General features: G+C 42.6%; 1 long non-coding RNA gene across 1 annotated transcript in view; it reads left to right on the top strand.

Annotated features, from left to right (window-relative positions):
- The first annotated feature begins 11,544 nt into the window (after positions 1 to 11,544).
- LOC117803448 overlaps positions 11,545 to 21,266 on the top strand; it is an 18,337-nt gene continuing 8,615 nt past the window's right edge. Inside the window, exon 1 of the long non-coding RNA XR_004627329.1 lies at positions 11,545 to 11,682. This is a non-coding gene — a long non-coding RNA (uncharacterized LOC117803448). The remainder of the gene's footprint in view (positions 11,683 to 21,266) is intronic.

Here is a 21,266-nt window from a genome sequence, read left to right as displayed (position 1 = left end):
GGTACCTTTAGCAAAAGAGGTGAACCTTCTTGGCATCAAGTTTTTAGTCTGTCAGATGGAGATGAGATGGAGGTGGCTGGGCTTATAGGTGAATTAAATGAAATAACCAGCTCACAGTAGGTCGGCAGCATGGTGGCTGGCACGCGGCAACTGCCCAATCATTATGGGTGGCCTCCTCTTCCGTCTTCCCAGTTCTGTACTAAGGATGTGAACCTCTTTTTCCCTTCACGTTGCATGAACCTGATGAGGTCCATTCCATTTTTGTGAATGGAAGTGTTCTAGAAGTTGACTCACCTTCAGTAAACCAAAAATTCTTATTCCAATGTCAGTTACTCCTGTTATTTGGTTTAAGAAATCCAGACCAGAGTCTTAATGCTGTTGCCTTTTAGAGGTGATGTGTGTCGTGGTTTTGTAACATTATCAACCTTGTCATGACCTCCAAGGGCAGAAACGGCCAGCAAGTTTAAAGTTCTAGAAGGAAAATCGGATGACTCTGAAGAAAATAAAAGGAGAGATACATTTTTAAAATGGGGTGGACAAGGATTTTGTTGGAAAGGAGTTTGTTGTTTATCTCAAGATCTATAAAAAGACTTATAAGTGCTTTCACTGGGGAGAGGGAGGCATGATTTGAGTTTCACTGCAACATGGAAGATGGGTTTGAGATGGACTGGAATGGATGTGGGGACCATTGCATGCCCCCAGGTAAGATATGATGCAGCTCAAAACAGGGTGTGACAGTGGATGTGGGGACAAGTGAACAGACCCCACAGATACTTAGGAAGCGACAGCAACAAAACTTTGTAAGGGATTAGAAAGGAAATGAGGAATGATCTGCTGGGTCTTGGTTTTGGTAGGTAAATGATGGCGGGGCCATCGCATGTGATGGGAACACTGACAGAAGACCATGGTGGTCTCATTCTGGACAAGTATAACTTGGAGTCTTTGTTACCACCATTTTTAGTGATGCAAAGAATAAAATCAAAATGTAAATATCTTCGGATGAAATTTTACAAGAACCAATGCCGTGTTCAACATGGCAACAACTGTTTTCTTAGGAAACGGAGTTTTATATGAGCGCGTTCATTTTATTCCTTGTAGAGTACCACGTTATGTTTATGAACAAATGCATTTAAAATCATCTTTTGGAACAAATCTTGTTACTAAAGAGAGGACTACTCTGCTATGAGTATAATTGCTTCTCAAATGTCTACTTGCAGACAGACTTGTATAAGCCATCATTAATTCTTTGTATAATTAATGTATAAAACACAGAGTTTCTATTAATGGAAAAGAAACTCAAGCATCACACCGATTATATCAATAACATGCATTTATAATCACATACTGTCGATAACTGTAAAAGCTACACTTTATTACATTAATAAAATGTAAGAACTCCTGAAGCAACCCGGAGAAGGGCAGCAACCACACTACTAGGGCTCACTGCTTCATCAGTTAGGAGTCTGTCAAATCGCTGTGAGCTGGTTAGTAACACTCGAAGTGCATTGGGGAACCTTCTCCCCCCATAAAATAATGAGCATTTATTTTTCAAGATCAAAAATTGCAGGTTGGTGAAATAGTATGCTATGTAAGAGTAACAATGCAAAGATAAAAATCAAACCCAATGAGAACAAAAATGGAATGGGAGAACTTCTTGTTCCTCTAGATGGACTGAGCGATCAGGTTCTGCCACCACAGATGTGAAAAACCGCTTACTCCCCAGGCACGCTGCAGAGACAAGGGGAACTCATAAAGGGAGTGTTAATTTCATGGAGGGAAAGTGTATAGGGTTCTGAATGTTCCTGGGTTAATACCTTGGTCACACTGACAGGTAAGAAAACCAGTGTGTTGGACTGACCGGTCCAATCGATATCTCTTTAGGTGTCTGCCAATCACTCCATTAGGGAGCAAGACTGGGTGGATTAGTTCAAGCAGCTTCTCAGATGCTCTTAGAACTAGGCCAGTCTCTCTTCCCTAGGTAGGAAAAGGGAGAATGGCTTCATTTTGAGAAGGATCAAGGAGGCCTCCAGATCTGGAGGGCTCTGGGAAATGCTCAGAACAACTCAGAGGCAGCCAACCACTCTGCAACTCGTGCTGCAGAAATACTCATAGAAACACAGAAGACATTTCTAGAAACTAAATAAATAAACAGACTACGTGCAGCAGACAACATCATGTGATCCAAAACTCAGCTGGGGGAGGATTTAAGATATCAACACTGGAAGTGTCAAAAGCATAATGTTTCTGTTGGTGATAGCCCCCAGAATTCCCAGCGAGTCCTTCACATCGATGAACTTTGAAACGGAATCCAAACTTCCTCGGCTGCTGGGAAAAGTTTATTTTTTTTCTTTTTCACACTACCTAGCAATTTTGAACTAAAAATCATTTGATGTCAAAATTTTTCTTCTGAATCTTGCATTCCAATCATCCTCTCAGAGTGTTCACTTTCTCGCATTTGACAGAATTTTTGTCACGGCACAAAAAAATGAGTTGCTCTCCTGAATGTGTAATCTAGAAAGGGATACATGGATGGGTTTCTGGTTGTCCAGATTTGTCTACGGAAGTTTTTTGCGTGTGTGCTTTTTCCAGGAAGGGGTGTCCAGGGGGTTTGTAATATGCTCCAAAGGGTCTGTGAGTTCCCTTCCCGACCTTGAAGAAACATTTACTGACCCTAACATAAAGACACACACAATGGAGTTCTCTTTCCCTCTCCCTATGATGTATTTCCTCACAAGGCCAAGAGGTGGCAGCATAAACACCAGCCTGCAGCTGTCCCATTTTCCTGACCAGACAGAACTTTCAAGGGTAAAATGTAAGAATGTGAAAGCCTGTCCGCAACCTTGCTTTGGTTTGGACAGATTGTGGGGATATGTCCCATCAAACCACCTTAAAATATTCCTGGAGGAGTGGACCGAGATGGAATGAGCAGTCCTGGGCTTTAAGGTCACATAACATTGAAAGACAACCTGTAGTATACTTTCGTTTGAGTCCCATGCCGGAAAGGCACACAGCTTGATCATTGATTGAATCAAAAGCACATACTTTATTTTTTTATTTTTTTTAATGATTTTTTTATTATATTATGTTAATCACCATACAGTACATCCCCGGATTCCGATGTAAAGTTCGATGCTTCATTAGTTGCGTATAACACCCAGTGCACCATGCAATACGTGCCCTCCTTACTACCCATCACCAGTCTATCCCATTCCCCCACCCCCTCCCCTCTGAAGTCTTCAGTTTGTTTCTCATAGTCCACAGTCTCTCATGTTTCATTCCCCCTTCTGATTACCCCCCTTTTCTTTATCCCTTTCTTCCCCTACCGATCCTCCTAGTTCTTATGTTCCATAGATGAGAGAAATCATATGATAATTGTCTTTCTCTGCTTGACTTATTTCACTTAGCATTATCTCCTCCAGTGCCGTCCATGTTGCAGCAAATGTTGAGAATTCGTTCTTTCTGATAGCTGAGTAATATTCCATTGTATATATGGACCACAGCTTCTTAATCCAGTCATCTGTTGAAGGGCATCTCGGCTCCTTCCATGATTTGGCTATTGTGGACAATGCAGCTATGAACATTGGGGTGCATATGGCCCTTCTCTTTACTACGTCTGTATCTTTGGGGTAAACACCCAGTAGTGCAATGGCTGGGTCATAGGGTAGTTCAATTTTTAACTTTTTAAGGGACCTCCACACTGTTTTCCAGAGTGGCTGTACCAACTTGCATTCCCACCAACAATGTAGGAGGGATCCCCTTTCTCCACATCCTCTCCAACAATTGTTGTTTCTTGCCTTGTCTATCTTTGCCATTCTAACTGGCGTAAGGTGGTATCTCAGTGTGGTTTTGATTTGAATTTCCCTGATGGCTAATGATTTTGAACATTTTTTCATGTGTCTGTTAGCCATTTGTATGTCTTCATTGGAAAAGTGTCTGTTCATATCTTCTGCCCATTTTATGATTTGTTTATTTGTTTCTCGTGTATTGAGTTTGAGAAGTTCTTTGTAGATCTTGGATACCAGTCCTTTATCTGTGGTGTCCTTTGCAAATATATTCTCCCATTCCGTGGGCTGTCTCTTAGTTTTTTTGACTGTTTCCTTGGCTGTGCAGAAGCTCTTTATCCTGATAAAGTCCCATAAGTTCATTTTATCTTTTATTTCTCTTGCCTTTGGAGATGTGTCGTGAAAAAGGTTGCTCTGGCCGATGTCATAGAAGTTGTTGCCTATGTTCTCCTCTAGAATTTTGATGGATTCCTGTCTCACATTGAGGTCTTTCATCCATTTGGAGTTTATTTTTGTGTATGGTGTGAGAGAGTGGTCAAGTTTCATTCTTTTGCATGTAGCTGTCCAATTTTCCCAGCACCATTTATTGAAGAGACTGTCTTTTTTCCACCGGATGTTTTTTCCTGCTTTATCAAAGATTAGTTGCCCAAAGAGCCGAGGGTCCATTTCTGGGTTCTCTATTCTGTTCCATTGGTCGATGTGTCTGTTTTTGTGCCAGTACCATGCTGTCTTTGTGATCACAGCTTTGTAGTACAGCTCGAAATCCGGCATTGTGATGCCCCCAGCTTTGTTTTTCCTTTTCAACAGTTCCTTGGAGATTCGGGGCCTTTTCTGGTTCCATACAAATTTAAGGACTATTTGTTCCAGTTCTTTGAAAAATGTCCTCGGTATTTTGATCGGGATAGCATTGAAAGTGTAGATTGCTCTGGGTAGTATGGACATTTTAACTATGTTAATTCTTCCAATCCATGAGCATGGAATATTTTTCCATCTTTTTATGTCTTCCTCAATATCTTTCAAAAGTGATCTATAGTTTCTAGAATATAGGTCCTTTACGTCTCTGGCTAAGTTAATTCCAAGGTAACGTATGGTTTTTGGCAAAAGCACATACTTTAAATCGAATATACTCTCCCCACCTGTGATTAGTACTTTATTTTACTACGTAGTATCATTGTTTACACACTATACAAACTGCCTTAAGAAATTACTGGGGCACCTGGCCGGCTCAGTTGGTGGAACATGCCACTCTTGATCATGGGGTCGTGAGTTCGAGCCCCACGTCAGGTGTAGAGATTATTTTAAAAATAAATAAGAATTAAAAAAAAATTACTTAGTCTGAACAGAAAAATAGTTTATTTGAAGCAACACCAAAAGACCACTTTCAGTTCTACTCCTTGGGGGGTTGAAAATAACAGAAAAGGGGAAGTTGTCTGACACATGCAGATTCAGATTTTTATTTTGATAATTATCACTTTCATTTTCTGTGAAAGTATGAGATGCACGTTCTTTGCTACAAATTCTTTTTTTTTTTTTTTAAGATTTTATTTATTTATGTGACAGAGAGACAGCCAGGGAGAGAGGGGACACAGCAGGGGAGAGGGAGAGGAAGAAGCAGGCTCCCAGCCGAGGAGCCTGATGTGGGACTCGATCCCGGAACGCCGGGATCACGCCCTGAGCTGAAGGCAGACGGTTAACGACTGCGCTACCCAGGCGCCCCTTTGCTACAAATTCTATTTTTTTTCTCTTTTTTTTTTTAATATATTTTTTAAAGATTTTATTTATTTATTCGACAGAGATAGAGACAGCCAGCGAGAGAGGGAACACAAGCAGGGGGAGTGGGAGAGGAAGAAGCAGGCTCATAGCAGAAGAGCCTGATGTGGGGCTCGATCCCATAACGCCGGGATCACGCCCTGAGCCGAAGGCAGACACTTAACCGCTGTGCCACCCAGGCGCCCCTGCTACAAATTCTTAACCTGATGCACACTGGATAATTTCTCTACTTTAAACATATCTGGTCAATTTAAATACAAGCACTTTAGGTAGCAGATTCTGGGTGTTAGTATGGCCGAATACAATGAAATTTCTCAGGATAGACCCATGTGTTTAATGGTATATGTGATGTGATCCTAGTAATTCTTAGTGTTGAAATTAAGCTTGTGCTTCTATCTTCAACAAGTCAAGCAACAAACCTTAAAAAGAAATCATTTGGTAGGCTTAGATGAAATATATTTTGCTTATTATTTCTATTCCCTTGAAAAGTTTCTATAAAATTTGCAATTATTAGGTAGCAGAGAGCAGATACGCCCAGTTCCTGGCTGTTCTATGTGAGAGAAGATGATAGAAAGGGCCTGGTGGCATTTGACAAATATCAACAGACATAATGCAAATTTTGTGGGTGGAATAGAATTTAAGAAATATTTGCCAGCCTGTTTTGGTTCATTTTTCACAGTCTTGTTTAAACTGTGAGTCTCCCTTGAAATAGAAAATAATCTCCTGGGGTTAAACAAGAACTAAGTGTTCAGGGTATAAGTCCAGCTTTTCTCCGATGATAAGTAACTTTGAAAGGGCCATTAGTTGGTCAATTAATTAATCAATTGATTAGTATTTATGGAGCATCTATTTTTTGTCCAGTTTTCTGCTAAGTGTTGTGAAGACTATGAGACAAATGTAATGCATGATTTTTTAGTTATATTCATATTACCTTTTGTGCCTTAATATGCAAATGTGGGGGAAGAAAGTGCTATGTGGGATCCGTGGGTCATAGGGGTATAAAAGGGCACTTTGTCAAGTGTTTTAATGTAAATGCTTTCTTTCACTTTCTGAAGAATATCTGATTGAGAAGGACTAGATGCAACCCCTTTCATTTGTATGCCCTTCATTTCCTATTAGCCCAGGTGCTTGAAGCACCCGGAGTTCCTTTCATTCTTTAAAAGACGTATTTATCTGGGGCACCTGGGTGGCTCAGTTGGTTGAGCGGCTGCCTTTGGCTGGGGTCATGATCCAGGGGCCTGGGATGGAGCCCCACATTGGGCTCACTGCTCAGGCGGAAGCCTGCTTCTCCTTCTCCCATTACTCACCCCCCCACCCCAACTTGTGCTCTCTGGCTCTCTCTCTGTCAAGTAAATAAATAAAATCTTAAAAAAAAAAAAAGGACTTATTTAACTATTTTAGATAGAGAGTGAGAGAGTGCGCAAGGAGGGCCTCGAGGGGGCAGAGGGAGAGAGAGTCTTACGCAGATTGGGTCCTGAGTGTGGCACCTGAGGCTGGCTGTGGGGGGGGGGTTCAATCTCACCACCCCAAGGTCACAAACTGAGTGGAAACCAAGAGGCGGGTGCTTGACCGCACCACCCAGGTGCCCCTGGAGTTCCTTTTAGGACGTTTTCATTGAACACGAATTGGTCCAGATGGTCCACACTTTGCGGGGCTCTTAGGCTGCTGCTTTGACTGTCTTGTTCTCAAGGATGATGCTTGTTTGGGTGCTTCTGTCTGATAGCTCCACTTAAGGGATAGAGAATGCACGAAAGGCTCGTCAACTCTGCAGATCTTCTGGTAGCACAGATACTATTGGGGTACATGGCTATCTTTGGGGGCAAGGGGGGGTTAAGCAGTAGAACAAGTTTGGACTCGGTGGCCCTTTCTCCTGAGCACTGAATTCACTTCTAAGAGCACTGCAGGAGTCTATAGCTACCAGGGCTATTTTTAAATATTCCCAGTGTGTTGGGACTGATGGAGAGGCTGACTCAACAAATATGGAATCTACCACACTTTGGATTATAGTTCCCGTGGGATAAAAGGGATATTTCTGGAACCTTCGTATTCTGTGTTGGTTCAGGGTTCTCACACAGCCTCTAATCACCTATGTATTTAAGGCATGATTATTTTTTTAACACAGTGGATTTATGAAATTCACAAATAGCAATTAAGTTCAGATTCCTCTTTAAAGAAATTCTTATGCTACAGCTTGACTTATCTCAGTTTTATCTGACCTATAATTATTCCATATATTAGATGGTCTCGATCACTAATTCCCAAAGTGTAATCCTAGAAATAAAAGTTCCACAGCCTATTAATAAGCCTTGTGTTAAAAGGGTTCCACATGCAAATAAATTTGAGAAATGCCTGTCTAAGCCAAGTTCAGCAGGTTTCTTGATGGTAAGACTTAATGTGATTTGTAAACCTTGGATGGGGAGAATGTGAGGCATTCCCCAATTGCACTGGTCAACATTCCAGTGAGGGTCTTGCAGGACCCGTGTTCTAAGAACTTGCCTGTAGATTTGTTCATGTTTGAAAAGACTTTATCCAAGGAAAAGTGGACAAGTTTTACGAAGGAAAAGTAGACATAGGGAAGACAGAAGATTACCAAGGGGGTTATTTTGGAGATTTTTTTTTTAATAACCTAAGACCAAAAAGGCAACAGGCAGGTCTATGGTAGTGAATGAACATATTATAAGATAATACATTTTACAATTATTTTTTAAAAGTGCATTGAGGATTACAAATTGGTGAAAATATAAAGAGGCAGCTAAAATAATGCCATTCTCAGGCACAATTTAGTGTAAGGATCTCATTAAGATTCATGTTCTGAAAACGTTTCATTTCTAAAACAGGCTCGAGCCTTTTATGTATAATTTAACAACGGAAACCATAACAACAATAATGTATGGATAGGAAGAGTTTATCCTCTTGATCGAACAAATTGGGTCATCGTCAAGCAGTTTTATTTAATGGGAATCCCCGCGAGGTACTTTCACAGTGAGAAATGGCTCTTCTCCTGTTAGAAAAGAATGCTGAAAAAGAATCTTCTCCTCCGTTTCACACAAGAACCAGAGTGTGCCACAAGAACTGGCAACGTATTAACTACCCCCCCCCGCCGCCCCCACCACACAGGTGTTGGCTTGCAGCATCCAATCCAGTCGTCTGCGAGCAGCGAGCCCTTGTTCCAGGCAAGGCCACGTCTACAACCTCTCCACTCTGCAGCCGGGGCTAGGTCTGAGTGTTGGAAGAAAACAGCCCCTTCTCGCTTGCTTTTTGCTCTGCGGTTCCAGCCGGATAAGTTCAAGAGACGTCCAGCAAGTCTCTGATTTGGGGCTTTTAAATAAGCGTCCATAATAAGATCATCAACCAAAAAGCGAGAACACTAAGTGTGCCTAAATGTAGGAATTCTTTCTGGTGAGGGTAATAATACAAAGGAAACGGAAGTTCTAATTCCGACTCCGCATGGGTGATGGGCGGCTGGTCTTAACATCTGCCGGGGGCAGAAGGCCAGAGTCTGGTGCTGGGAACGACCTTGGAGACCCACCTCCAACACCTTCTTCTTTCTCCTCGAGCCTGGGTCTGAAACAAGGGGAGGGGGATTTGTTGGTGATGGGTTTCTAGAGCACCACAGGAGGGAAATCCAGAACTTCCTCTGGAGAGATCGTAACCTCTCTAACAGGTGCCATCGTCAGGATAGCAATGCTTTAAATGTGTAAATAAAAGTCACGTTACAGATAGCAGTGCCGGCCGCACCATGTACCTAATGGATTTCTGCAGTATGAACGCGATTCTTCCCGGGCAACCGCGTGTCAGATAAGCATCTGCTCATTTTCGGTTTTCCTTTCGCAAGAGCTCGCCCTCCAGGGGGAGCTAACCCGCCCAGCGGAGCCAGCGGGGCGCGGCGGCTCCGGGGCTCCCTCCAGGGCCGGAGCCGCGGGGACCCCGCGGCCGGGAGAGCGCGGGGCTGCGCGGGCCCCGGAACCGCGGCGCGGAGGGGTTTCATCTAATATTAATTGTTTTAACCTCTGGTGGTTTCAGCGGTTTTATTGGCAGGAAGATGCAGGCCGTAGCGCATTAGGGGCAAAGGCTTCGGATTGTGCTCACAGGGGAAACAATGGGCTGGAATTTGAGAAAACAAACCCAAGATGTTAATTAGCCGCTAAGGCACTCGGGGCACTTTGCAAATATTAACATAGCCTACTTGCAAACTCCCGAGGGCTGGGACTTCGTAATTTGTTTGGTACGCTTTTTGTTTATAATGCATTGTGGTGTCATTTTGAGTTTTAAATGATTTCTCGAGAAAGTGTTTGGGGAACAAGGGTGATCAATAGAGAGAAGGGAAATTCTTTTTCCTTCATCTCACTGTGTTCCTTTCTTCTGCATTTTGCAGACTTGCATGGATCGCAGAGAAAACCATCTATTTTAAAGAGGAACAAGGTTGATCTCCCGTAAGTGATAAGTAAAATGGCACAGACTGACAGAGGGAAGGGCTGCCTCTGATGACTGTCCTTGACTGTTTCTTGTGTTGGAGGCACTGAATTCTTTATTCTGTGTCATCCTTTCCACCACCTGGTAAGGGAGGTGGTGTTCTCACGGCGCTGCAGGTGGGTAAGTGTTCTCCCCCCCCCCACCGCAGGCTGACTGCAGAGGGGCCTTCAGACTCAGTCTCTCTGGCGGGGACCTCGGGGTTGGGGGGGAGCCTGTGGCCGTCGGTGCCCTGAAGCGTGGGTCCGGAGCCTCAGCAGCCTGCCTTGGAAACCTTGGGCCGTGTGACTTTGAGCGGGTTATTTCCCCCGGCTCAGCTTCCGTCCATACCTAGCTCCTGGGTTTGCTGGAAGACTTCAGGCCGCTCACCCGGAGCCAGGCAGGGGCGGGGGCTCAAGGAGTCGAAGGAATGCACGGTCGCGGGAGCCTGAATTCTTTATCTCCCAGTGGGTGGTGACTTCTGCCCCACAGCCTGCAAATATGCTGTCAAAACTGTAGTAAACAGGTAGTTGAATTAGCCGCTGAGTTTGGATGGGGAAAAGGTTCAAATCCTAGCTCTGCCCTGCTGATTGTGTGACCTTAGTCCAGTTAATTGACAGCGGATGCCTCAGTTTCCTCCTACGTAAAATGAAGATAATAAGGTGGCCATGAGAATGAAGGGGCATGCTTGAGAAGCCCTTTACATGGAGGCATAGCACCTCCTGAGAGCAGAATCATTGTCTGATATTATTATTTCCTGCAGATACCAAAATGGAGCGTTTTCTCGTCCAGGTTCATACCTGATGGCTCCGGAAGAGAACTGTTAGATTTCTGTCTTACTCTTCTGCTGTTTACACCTCGATTTCTTTTCCCATTGACACTGTTTCACTTTTTTTCCCCTTACTGGTCCCAGATATTGTTTCATAATGTGCTTCTGCCTCTTTTTAGCCTGAGGGAGACACTGGACCCCTAACTCCTATTGCATTCTCACACCATTATAGTGAGCCCTGTGCTGTGGGGGTGTGTTAGGGGGGTGAGAGGGGAGGACGCAGGGATCCAGACACCATAAAGAAGCTGGCCTGTCCTCAAGGAACTCCAAAAGAAAGATGAAAAGACAGGGAATAAGGATTAAAAACCCAAGGCAGGGGGCACATGGGTGGCTCAGTGGGTTAAGGCTCCTACTTTTTTTTTTTTTTTTTTGACAGAAAGGAGAGACAGGTCGAGCACAAGTAGGGGGAGCTGCAGGCAGAGAGAGAAGCAGGCTCCCCGCAGAGCAAGGAGTGGGATGGCAGACTATCCCAGGACCCTGGGATCATGACCTGAGCCAAAGGCAGACGCTTCACCAACTGAGCCACCCAGGCATCTCAAAGCCTCCTACTCTTGATTTCAGCTCAGGTCATGATCCTAGGGTTGTGAGATCAAGGCCTGCCTCCTGATCCGTGCTGGGCATGGAGCCTGCTTAAGATTCTCACTTTCCCTTTCCCTTCGGCCCCTACCCTCTAAAACATAAAGAAAATTAGAAGAAGAAAAAGAAGAAGAAGAAGGAGAGAGGAGAGGAGAGAAGAGAAAAGAAGAAAAGAAAAGAAAAGAAAAGAAAAGAAAAAAGAAAAAAGAAAAGAAAAAAGAAAAGAAAAAAGAAAAGAAAAGAAAAGAAATCCAAGGCAGAAGGAGATGAGTGCAGGTGAGGAGCTGGCCAGGTAGACTGCTCTAGGAGATGTCAGAAGTGTGGTAGGATCTGGGATGGGTAGACTCCCTGGAAGGATGGCTTGGAGAGAGAGAGACCCAAGAGAGAAGGCAACAGCAGCCTGAGCAAAACTGTGGAGGGGGGACAGCGAAAGGAGGGTTTGGGAAGGATATTTTCCTTTCAGAGATGGTTTAAAGGAGCCATAAAGGATGGAGCCAGGTCTGATGCTCAGTAAAGGGAACAGGTGGTGGGGGTACCAGGAACAAGATGAGGTTTCCCAGGGTCAGATGAGGGTGAAGAGCAGTTTTATTAACGTTTTGGTAACGTGTGAGAGGTGAAAGGTCGGACATGGTGGCTGCCTGGGCTCTGGGTGGGGACGGACGTTCCGGGGACGGACGTTCCAAAGGGCACCCAGGGGGCTGCTGGGATGCTACTCCCTCTGGGCTGTGGCCAAAGGGGTGATGACAAAAGGAAGGGACAGTGAGAGAGTGAGGAGGGACTTGTGTTTTCATTGCTTCGGGGCTTCCTGTGCCCTGGAACCTATTTTCTCAGAGAAATGGTATTAGACAATGTGTCCAGATTCTAAAGTGAACTCATAAAGCCCATTTAATCCACAATGTCTCACATCATATCATAGTACATAAAGCCCATTAATCCACAGTGTGTCATAGCATACCACAGTACAATTGGTATGAATTACCAAGACCATGTCTTAGAATTTAATGTCTGTGGGAAAGTTCATGGAAATTCCAAGTAATGGGCTAGGAACATGATGGTCAGCTGGGGACTCGCTGATATGAAACAGTTACACTGTGTGCCCGGGGAATGTTTACCTGGGGAACACCTGTTCTGTTGCAAACGAGCAGATATCATTGGAGTTGGCAAATGAGAAAAGAAATTTCTTTCTAGTAGCTTATGTTCTATGCTTTTTATGATTTGGAATTGAAAAGACACAGCAAGGGGCACCTGGGTGACTCAGTCATTAAGTGCCTGCCTTCGGCTCAGGGCCTGATCCCAGGGTCCTGGGATCAAGCCCTGCATCCGGCTCCCTGCTCCGCTGGGAGCCTGCTTCTTCCTCTCCCACTCCCCCTGCTTGTGTTCCCTCTCTCACTGGCTGTCTCTCTCTTTGTCAAATAAATAAATAAAATCTTTTAAAAAATAAAATAAATAAAAGACACAGCAAATATTATTGTTCTGTTACATTTGCAAATAATAAATTTTTATCCTTATAACTGAAGAGAGAATATACTTCCTTGACAGCATTTGTCGTCAATGATGGTTGTTGATCACCAGCCTTTTAAACTAGTCCTGGGATGGTTTTCCTGTCCTGGGATTTTAGAATCAATGACTAGTATGGTTATGAGAGGTCACTCTTAGACATCTGTCTGGATAAAAACTGCAAAGAGCTCAATCATGGAGTATTTTAAAAAGTGAGTCCTTTCGAATAGATACAACATGTTATTTCTTACATTATTGTCATCTTTGTCATTGTCATTATAATCAACAATAACATCATCCATTTATTAAATGCTTACTGTGTGCCCAGGGCACCCTTTGAGAACCTCTACCCTATAGCACCTATTACCATTTTGCATCAAAAACTACTTTCTGCCAAACAATGCCTGGGAGAACCACATTAGCCATCATCTAAGATTTTTTTTTTTTGGTCAGTCAACAAACATGGACCAAATACTGTGCCTGACACTGGGAAATCAATTCTGATTAAAATGAATCCTGGTTGTCATAGAACTTAAAGTCGGAAAGACACATAATTAAGCTAATAATTGAGTAAATCATTCCAGGTACACAAAAGGCTATGCAGGGGTATTGCAGAATACAGAAGCATATGGGAGGGGATCTGTTCTCAGGGGAGAGTGGTCAAGCAGGGTTTTTACAGACAAGATGGACAAGGCAGATAAGCAGGTGAAAAGAAGGCATGTGAGCTCACAGAGGGAGTAGAGAGTATGGAGGTTGAGGGGTGGGTGAGAGCATGATGTTTGAAGAACTGAGAGGGGTCAGATACAGTTGGAGGTGAGAAATTGGGAACTGCTGGAGAGGAGGCTGGAGAGATGATAGGAGTCAGGCTCACTGAAGGAGCTAGATCTCAATGCTGAGGGTATGGGGAAGTCATTGAAAATTTTGGAGCCAAGAATAATCAGATTTGCATTGTGTGATCAGATTTGTATTGCAAAAATTGCCACTTTGACAGTGGAGACTGGATTGGAGGGGTCAAGAATAAAGGAGACGAGGTAGATGTGTCCAGGTGAGATGTCTGGACATTGGGATCACAAGGAACTAAGATTCACCACCTACCAATGTTACACCAATTCTAAATGTATATGTGTCCTATTTTCATCTCTGAAATTGTGATAAGGCTTAGATTTGGTGGAAGTGTTGTTTCTTAGAGGCACACAAGACAGTGGTGCACCCAATAATCAATGGCCTCTGCTGTTAGACGAAATGTGGCATGCAGGAGGTCAAACCTGCTGGCTTTGGTGGTGTCGTGGTGCTCACGGGCCAGGTGGTGTGAGCAGCCAGCTGAATGGGGGGGAGGGCTGCAGTTCCGGCAGAGAAAAGGCTTTATAAGTACAGTTGTAATTTTCCAATTATTTTTTATTTTTATTTTTTATTTTTAAAGATTTTATTTATTTGACAGAGAGACAGCCAGCGAGAGAGGGAACACGAGCGGGGGAGTGGGAGAGGAAGAAGCAGGCTCCCAGTGGAGGAGCTGGATGCGGGGCTCGATCCCAGAATGCAGGGATCACGCCCTGAGCTGAAGGCGGATGCTTAACGACTGAGCCACCCAGGCGCCCCTCTGATTCTTTTTCTTTTTTTTAATTTGGCAAAGTCCAAATGAGAAAAGCCATTGGTTAATATATACCAGGAGATGAGTTGTTGATTTTAAAGGTTGTGAAGTAGGCTATCTAGGTTTTAATTGTTGATGTTAAATTGCTTTTGTTCATTGCTTTAAATGCTGTTTTACTAATTGATGGTATTAGACTGGTTTCACGTATAAACGCACCATTTCCCAACTTGATCTCTCTTGATCTCCCTTTAAGGCAATATATTTACATTTTCTGCTGTAGTTAGCATCCCCTTCTGTTTTACTATCTGTCTCTTGAAGACTCAGTAGCTTAATTTGTACATGACAGACCATGTCGTGATACCAAGTACTTGTTGTGTTGGTGTCTTTATGGCTCAGTTGTTCTGGAATGTCCTTTCACTGCCTCTTCACAAAGCAACCACATTCAATATAATTTTTGAAAGGAATAAGGAGTCATTGCAGGTAAATATTGAAAAGATTTAGCTGTCTTCCAGCTTATCCAGCTTGGAGGACATTTTTAGCTGAAGAATAACAGGCCTACAAGTGATAGTTGTTAGTCACCTGACTAGGGAGTTCAGAAATTCTGGAGGTACTGGAGCTCAGTTGGTTAATCATCTGCCTTTGACTCAGGTCATGATCCCGGGGTCCTGGGATCCAGCCCAGCATCGTGCTCCCTGCTCGGCGGAGAACATTCTTCTCCCTCTCCCGCACCCTCTACTTGTGCTCTTTCTCTCTCTGTCTCTCTGTCAAATGAATAAATAAAATCTTAAAAAAAAAAAAAGAAAAGAAAAGAAAAGAAATTCTGGAGGGTCTGTCTTAGACTAGCCTATGGCAAAATTTGAAACATTGATGGCCAATGTGTTCTCTTCTGTCTTGCACATGAACCTGATAATGGTTTAGAGGCATCATACTGACCAAACAATTTTAATTTAATGGTTAGAAATTAAATTTCTAATATTGTTGTTTTGAAGATGATCATATTTATTTATTTTGTAAATGCATGTGGCATTTTGAGCAATTTCCAAGTGCTTTCCTTTGCCATGGGGTTAGCCTGATGACAGACCTTGGACGTGAGTCTGTAACTACTGTGGGCATCTGTGGGAGTAGATTCTTCTGGTCTGTGACTTCTATTTTTGAAGGGTCATCAAATGAGTCTCCTGCAGTGTCATTTACTTGTGGGAGCTGGAACTTTGGAACTGCAGCTGCACGTTCCTTGGTCTTATCCCGCTTAGGGGGCAAAGCAATCCATGGAAAAGGATAGAGCAAGGGGAACTATAGTTGGAGGTCCAGCTGAGTGAACAGAGTTCATTTGTCTCACTTGGCTGGAAATACAGTAAGTGGTGTCTGATTTAGCTAATTCAGGTCTGCATTTGAGGCTCTCTGGCTGCTGGAGGAGAGAAACCTTTTTTTAAGAGGTGGGGAGGGACAGAGGGAGAGGGAGAGAATCTTAAGCAGGCTCTTTGTCCAGCATGGAGCCCGACGTGGGGCTCGATCTCATCACAACTCTGAGATCATGACCTGAGCCAAAATCAAGAGTAGGACGCTGAACCGACCGAGCCACCCAGGCACCCTGGTAAACCAGGAATATTACAAAGTACAAAAGTATGAACTTCTGAAAGTGGTGAGAGCATGGCTCTTTTGCCCGTGGCTATAAATAATAATTCAGCAAATCCTGTCTTTGTTTATATGCACACCAGTATATGTTCTTAAGGGGAATAACCAAGATTAATTTATTTAGAATTCAAGGAGTCATTTTTAAGTCAGATGATAAAGTTTATCTCATGAAACACAAGGAAGACCGATCAGATCAGTTCCTAGATGCACTGAAGGGGATTACAACATCACACTGCATGTCACTCTTTTTATCTATAGCTTTAAAACAGAATATTCCTGTACTAGCGCTTTCATATGCTGTGATAGGCAGGATGCCGAGGGAATAAGCCTTCCTGTGATTTCTACTCTGGCACTTGCTTTTAGGATCTAGAAGAATGGGAGCTATTGGCCTCTGGTACATTATCAAGCTTTCAGATTGTGAACATGAATAATAAACATCTTGGATTTTTATTGGATAATTTAACAATATATAAGTACTTGAGTACTGTCTCTTTATCTTGGCTGTTTCTTGAGAATACTTATCTCATTGTTGGTGATTCATGTTTATTATTAACTAATAAAAAATTAAAAGCATTTTATAATAATGAATAAATTATTCGTAATGAATGTAGGAAAGGGATTGATGTTTTCGGTAGACAAAGAATTATGGCTTGGTGTGGTGTACAGGTGGGAAAAAATGGTCCCAGGATGAATGAAGCTAGGTTGCCAGGGGTTCTCTTCTATTTCTGTTGAGGGTTTCTTGGTGCCATTATCAAAATGACCCTCTCCTTGCCTTCCTTCCTAAATGGCCCAGGGCGAGCACTACTTTCTCTCCAAAACCTCCTATGCCTTCAACCCACTGTGATCTCCCTCCTTTGAATTCAGGTAGTATGTGGTGTGATAATATACTCCCTTTAAATTATTTATATTATTTCTTTATTTTTAATGCTCATGAGGACAGTGATTTTTTTCTTACTCCTCTATTTTCCACAGTGCTGTGTTCTTTAAATAGAGGAGATGAACAATGCATGTTGTTTGAATTCATTCATTCATTCATTCATTGGATTTATCTACTTAGGAATTGGACTTGGAACATATCTAGTTTCCTTCTCTCTTGGGAAAATAGCATGTTTCCAATTCCATTATTACATCAAAAATTTATGGTTTTTAATGTATATGGTATATACCATCATGTATTTACTTTGTTAAAACAAGGGATTGAGAAACAACATGGTATAATGAAAAATACTAGTATTTCTAATTTTATGTTGACTATTCAGTAACTGGGTAGCCATTCTCTGCTTTAAATTTTCGTAGCTAGAAAATGACAAACTTACAAAAGTTTAAAACTATGTTTGTCTTATGGACAAAAGCTTTGGTATGGAATTTTACTTTTACATAAAAGTATATAAAAAAGATATGCCCCTTCCTTCTCTGTGCTCCCATAAGATGTGGCTGTGTGATCGTCCTCTCGCCAATGGAATGTAAACAGAAATCTGATAAAAAAAAAAAAAAAAAGACATCTCCTCCCTTTGCTTTGTTCCTTCTTTCGTCCTGCTGCTTGGAGCACCCTGCAGCCCCAGGTGCCGTCTTGGAGCACGAGGATATGGGCCACATCCTAGGCATGCAGAGTGGGGAATTTGAAGAAGCCTGGGTCATGAGGACTTCACAGAGTTGAATTGCCCTACCAACCTTGGACTACCCATGAAAAAGAAGTCAACTTGTCTTAAGTCACTATTTTGTGCCTCTGTTGCTTACAACCAAACCAAAGCCTTATTCATACACCATCACTATTCACTTATTCATCTGTTACTTTCACTAGACTCTGAGCTCCTTGAAGGGAGGCACTATACCTTCCCCATGTTTGAATTCCTAGCACCTAGCACAATGATGGACTTATAGTTGGGTACTCCATAAATGGTTATTGAATGAATGCATGAAAAAGCAAGTGAGTTATTACTTGTAGTGGCAGCTGAGTCTCTTGAAGTGTGTTCAGGAACATTAAGGTTGGTGTCTTAGCCAGCTTCTCTTCAACCAGGTTCCCAGAATGAAGAAGGTACATGGACCAAAACTGAAGATGACATGCATATAACATGAGAAAAAAAATAAGCCTTTTTTTTTTTTTCTTTTTAAAGCAAACCAACATTTACTTGGGCAAGATTAGAATGCAATTCACAAGACACAGATTTGGATAAAAGTCTGAATTAGAGTCCCTAAAAAATAAGTCTTTTTTGTTGTAAGCCATTAGGATTTTTTTTTTTAAAGATTTTATGTATTTATTTGACAGAGAGAGACAGTGAGAGAGGGAACACAAGCAGGGGGAGTGGGAGAGGAAGAACCAGGCTTCCTGCTGAGTGGGGAGCCCGATGCGGGGCTTGATCCCAGGACCCTGGGATCACGCCCTGAGACAAAGGCAGACGCCCAACGACTGAGCCGCCCAGGCGCCCCCATTAGGATTTTTGAAATTGTTCATTAGTGCAGCACAACAGAGTGGAAGCTGGCTGATATTGTGGGATTCATATGTGAGGAAATATGAGAACGGAAAGATGAGTGGGAGTTTGCCTGCCTGGAGGAAGCTAGTGGCTTGGGCCATTCAAGGTGGAGAAGACCCCCTTGAGGGATACATTTTGTCAGCACATAATTCTATATGTCAGGATCTCGTTCCCAAACCCCCTGCTTGTTCCATGAATTTTGAATTGTCACTACTCAAGAATTTTCATCTGTGTCTCTTCTCCCAGGGTTTACGGTCCACATATGTTAGATGTGAAAGAGACAGGAGGGGAGCCAAGAGGTGCTGAGTACCCCCACGTGCCAGTCTTGGCGCTGAGAGCATTTTACTTTCCACTGTCATCTGTAGCTCTTGCAAAAGGGCTCTGAATGAAGCTTGCATGTCGTCACTCTTCCGTTTCACCAGGAAGATATAAAGCTTCAGGTCCTCCTACCTTAGCAAGTAGGGAGGCTAGTTACCATTTGAGTCTATAAATAATTTTTGGGTGGGTTCCTCATTTTGCACTACATAGATCTGATTGCATTTTACTGGCTACTAAACCAGTAACAATTCAGGAATGTTTTTGGTGATAAAAGTTCCAATTATAAAAGAAAATGTGAAAATAGTTTCCTGGATCTTGGACAATGAGGCTCAAGTGAGTAGCTATAGGAATCAGATAACCACCCCCCCCCAGAGTCGGGGGGATCTTTTTTGAGCCCAGTGCAGGGCTTGAACTCATGACCCTGAGATCAAGACCTGAGCTAGGTCAAGAGTTGGACACTTAACTGACTAAGTCACCCAGTCGCCCCAGGAAAGAATCTTTAAAAAAAATCACATCTTGTGCTTTTTTTCCAAATTATTTCAATGCCATATGCACATTGTAGAAAACCTGGAAAGAGATATAAAAGTACACTTTATTGTTTTCCCTCCAGGATTATATATATCGCATATATATGTGTGATATCACATATATATCATATATATATCATAGATACATAGCTTTCAGTTCTCCTTTTGGAAGATATATTTTCTCTGATTTTTAAAAGGTAAATGTTGGGGCGCCTGGGTGACTCAGTCATTAAGCATATGCCTTCGGCTCAGGGCGTGATCCTGGGGTCCTGGGATCAAGCCCCACATCAGGCTCTTCCGCTGGAAGCCTGCTTCTTCCTCTCCCACTCCCCCTGCTTGTGTTCCCTCTCTCGCTGGCTGTCTCTCTCTGTGTCAAATAAATAAATAAAATCTTTTTAAAAAATTTAAAAAAATAAAAGGTAAATGCTTGAGGCATCTGGGTGGCTCAGTCAGTTAAGCGTCTGACTCCTGATTTCGGCTCAGGTCATTGTCTCAGGGTCATAGATGGAGACCCATGTGGGGGGCTCCACACTGAGCATGGAGTCTGCTTGAGATTCTCTCCCTCTCTCTCTCTGTCCTTCCCCCTGCTTATTCTTTCTCTAAAAAGAAAAAAAGAAAAAAAATATGGCAAGTATTTTCCTCTTTCTTCTTTTTTTTTTTTTTTAAGATTTTATTTATTTATTTGTTAGAGAGAGAGAATGAGCACAAGCAAGGGGAGTGGCAGGCAGAGGGAGAAGCAGGCTCCCCACTGAGCAAGGAGCCCAATGGGGGACTCGATCCCAGGACCCTGGGGGTCATGACCTGGGCTGAACGCAGACACTTAACTGACTGAGCCACCCAAGCATCCCTGGTTTTTCTTTTTTGGCACCCAAGTTTAAAACTTTTATTGTAATCAGTTAATTTCCTTTGTGATTTTTGGGTTAAGAAAGGATTCCCCTTCTGAGATTAGATAAATTTCATGCACGTTTTTCTCTAAAATTTTTGTTTCATTTTAAAATTTCCTTTTATTTTTACATTCAACTATTCGATTTATGTATTTTGGTGTGCAGTGAGAGCTAACTGGATTTCTTTCCTGGCATAGAATAGGCGCCCACTCTCTCCTGTGCCAGAATGAATAAGTTGGATAAGGATGCATTTCCCAATGAGGGCATTTTGGAAATTTGTAGGGGCATTTTTGGTTGTCACGGTGATGGGGGCAGGCACTGCTGGCATGTAGTGGGTAAGGACTGAGGATACTACACATCTTGGCCTTTGTGGGAAAGTTCCAGAGTCTACTATACTTTTGAACATCCCACTGAATTGAACACATTCTAAATATAAACCAGTTTTACCTTAATACATAATAATACCAAAAGGTTTCACAAAATTACAACAGTGGCCAATAATATAGTATTATGTTATTTTGGAGAGGGAGGCTTAATTGAAATAAGACATTTTCTTCTCCCCCCACAGCTTTACTGAGGTATAATTGACAAATACATTCGTAAGATATTTAAAGTATACAGTGTGGCGATTTGATATACATGGTATATTGTGAAAATATTCCCTCCATCGAACCAATGAACACAGTCATCACCCCCACATATTTACTTTTTTGTGTGAATAAAGACATTTTCTTAACGGCGTTAAATAATATCATGTGTGCATCCTGCCTGTTCAATGTAGTCTAGTGTTTCTAACTACATCTTTAGTTGAGAGAGTTTCTTTATAAGCAAGGCAATTGACTACAAATGTGCAACAGAATTGTGATTCCCTCAATCCCTCCTACATTGTTGGTGGGAATGCAAGTTGGTACAGCCACTATGGAAAACAGTGTGGAGGTCCCTT

This window comes from Ailuropoda melanoleuca, chromosome 8 (assembly GCF_002007445.2).
Source record: "Ailuropoda melanoleuca isolate Jingjing chromosome 8, ASM200744v2, whole genome shotgun sequence".
Lineage (NCBI taxonomy): Eukaryota > Metazoa > Chordata > Mammalia > Carnivora > Ursidae > Ailuropoda > Ailuropoda melanoleuca.
This window is presented reverse-complemented; position numbering and strand designations above follow the sequence as displayed.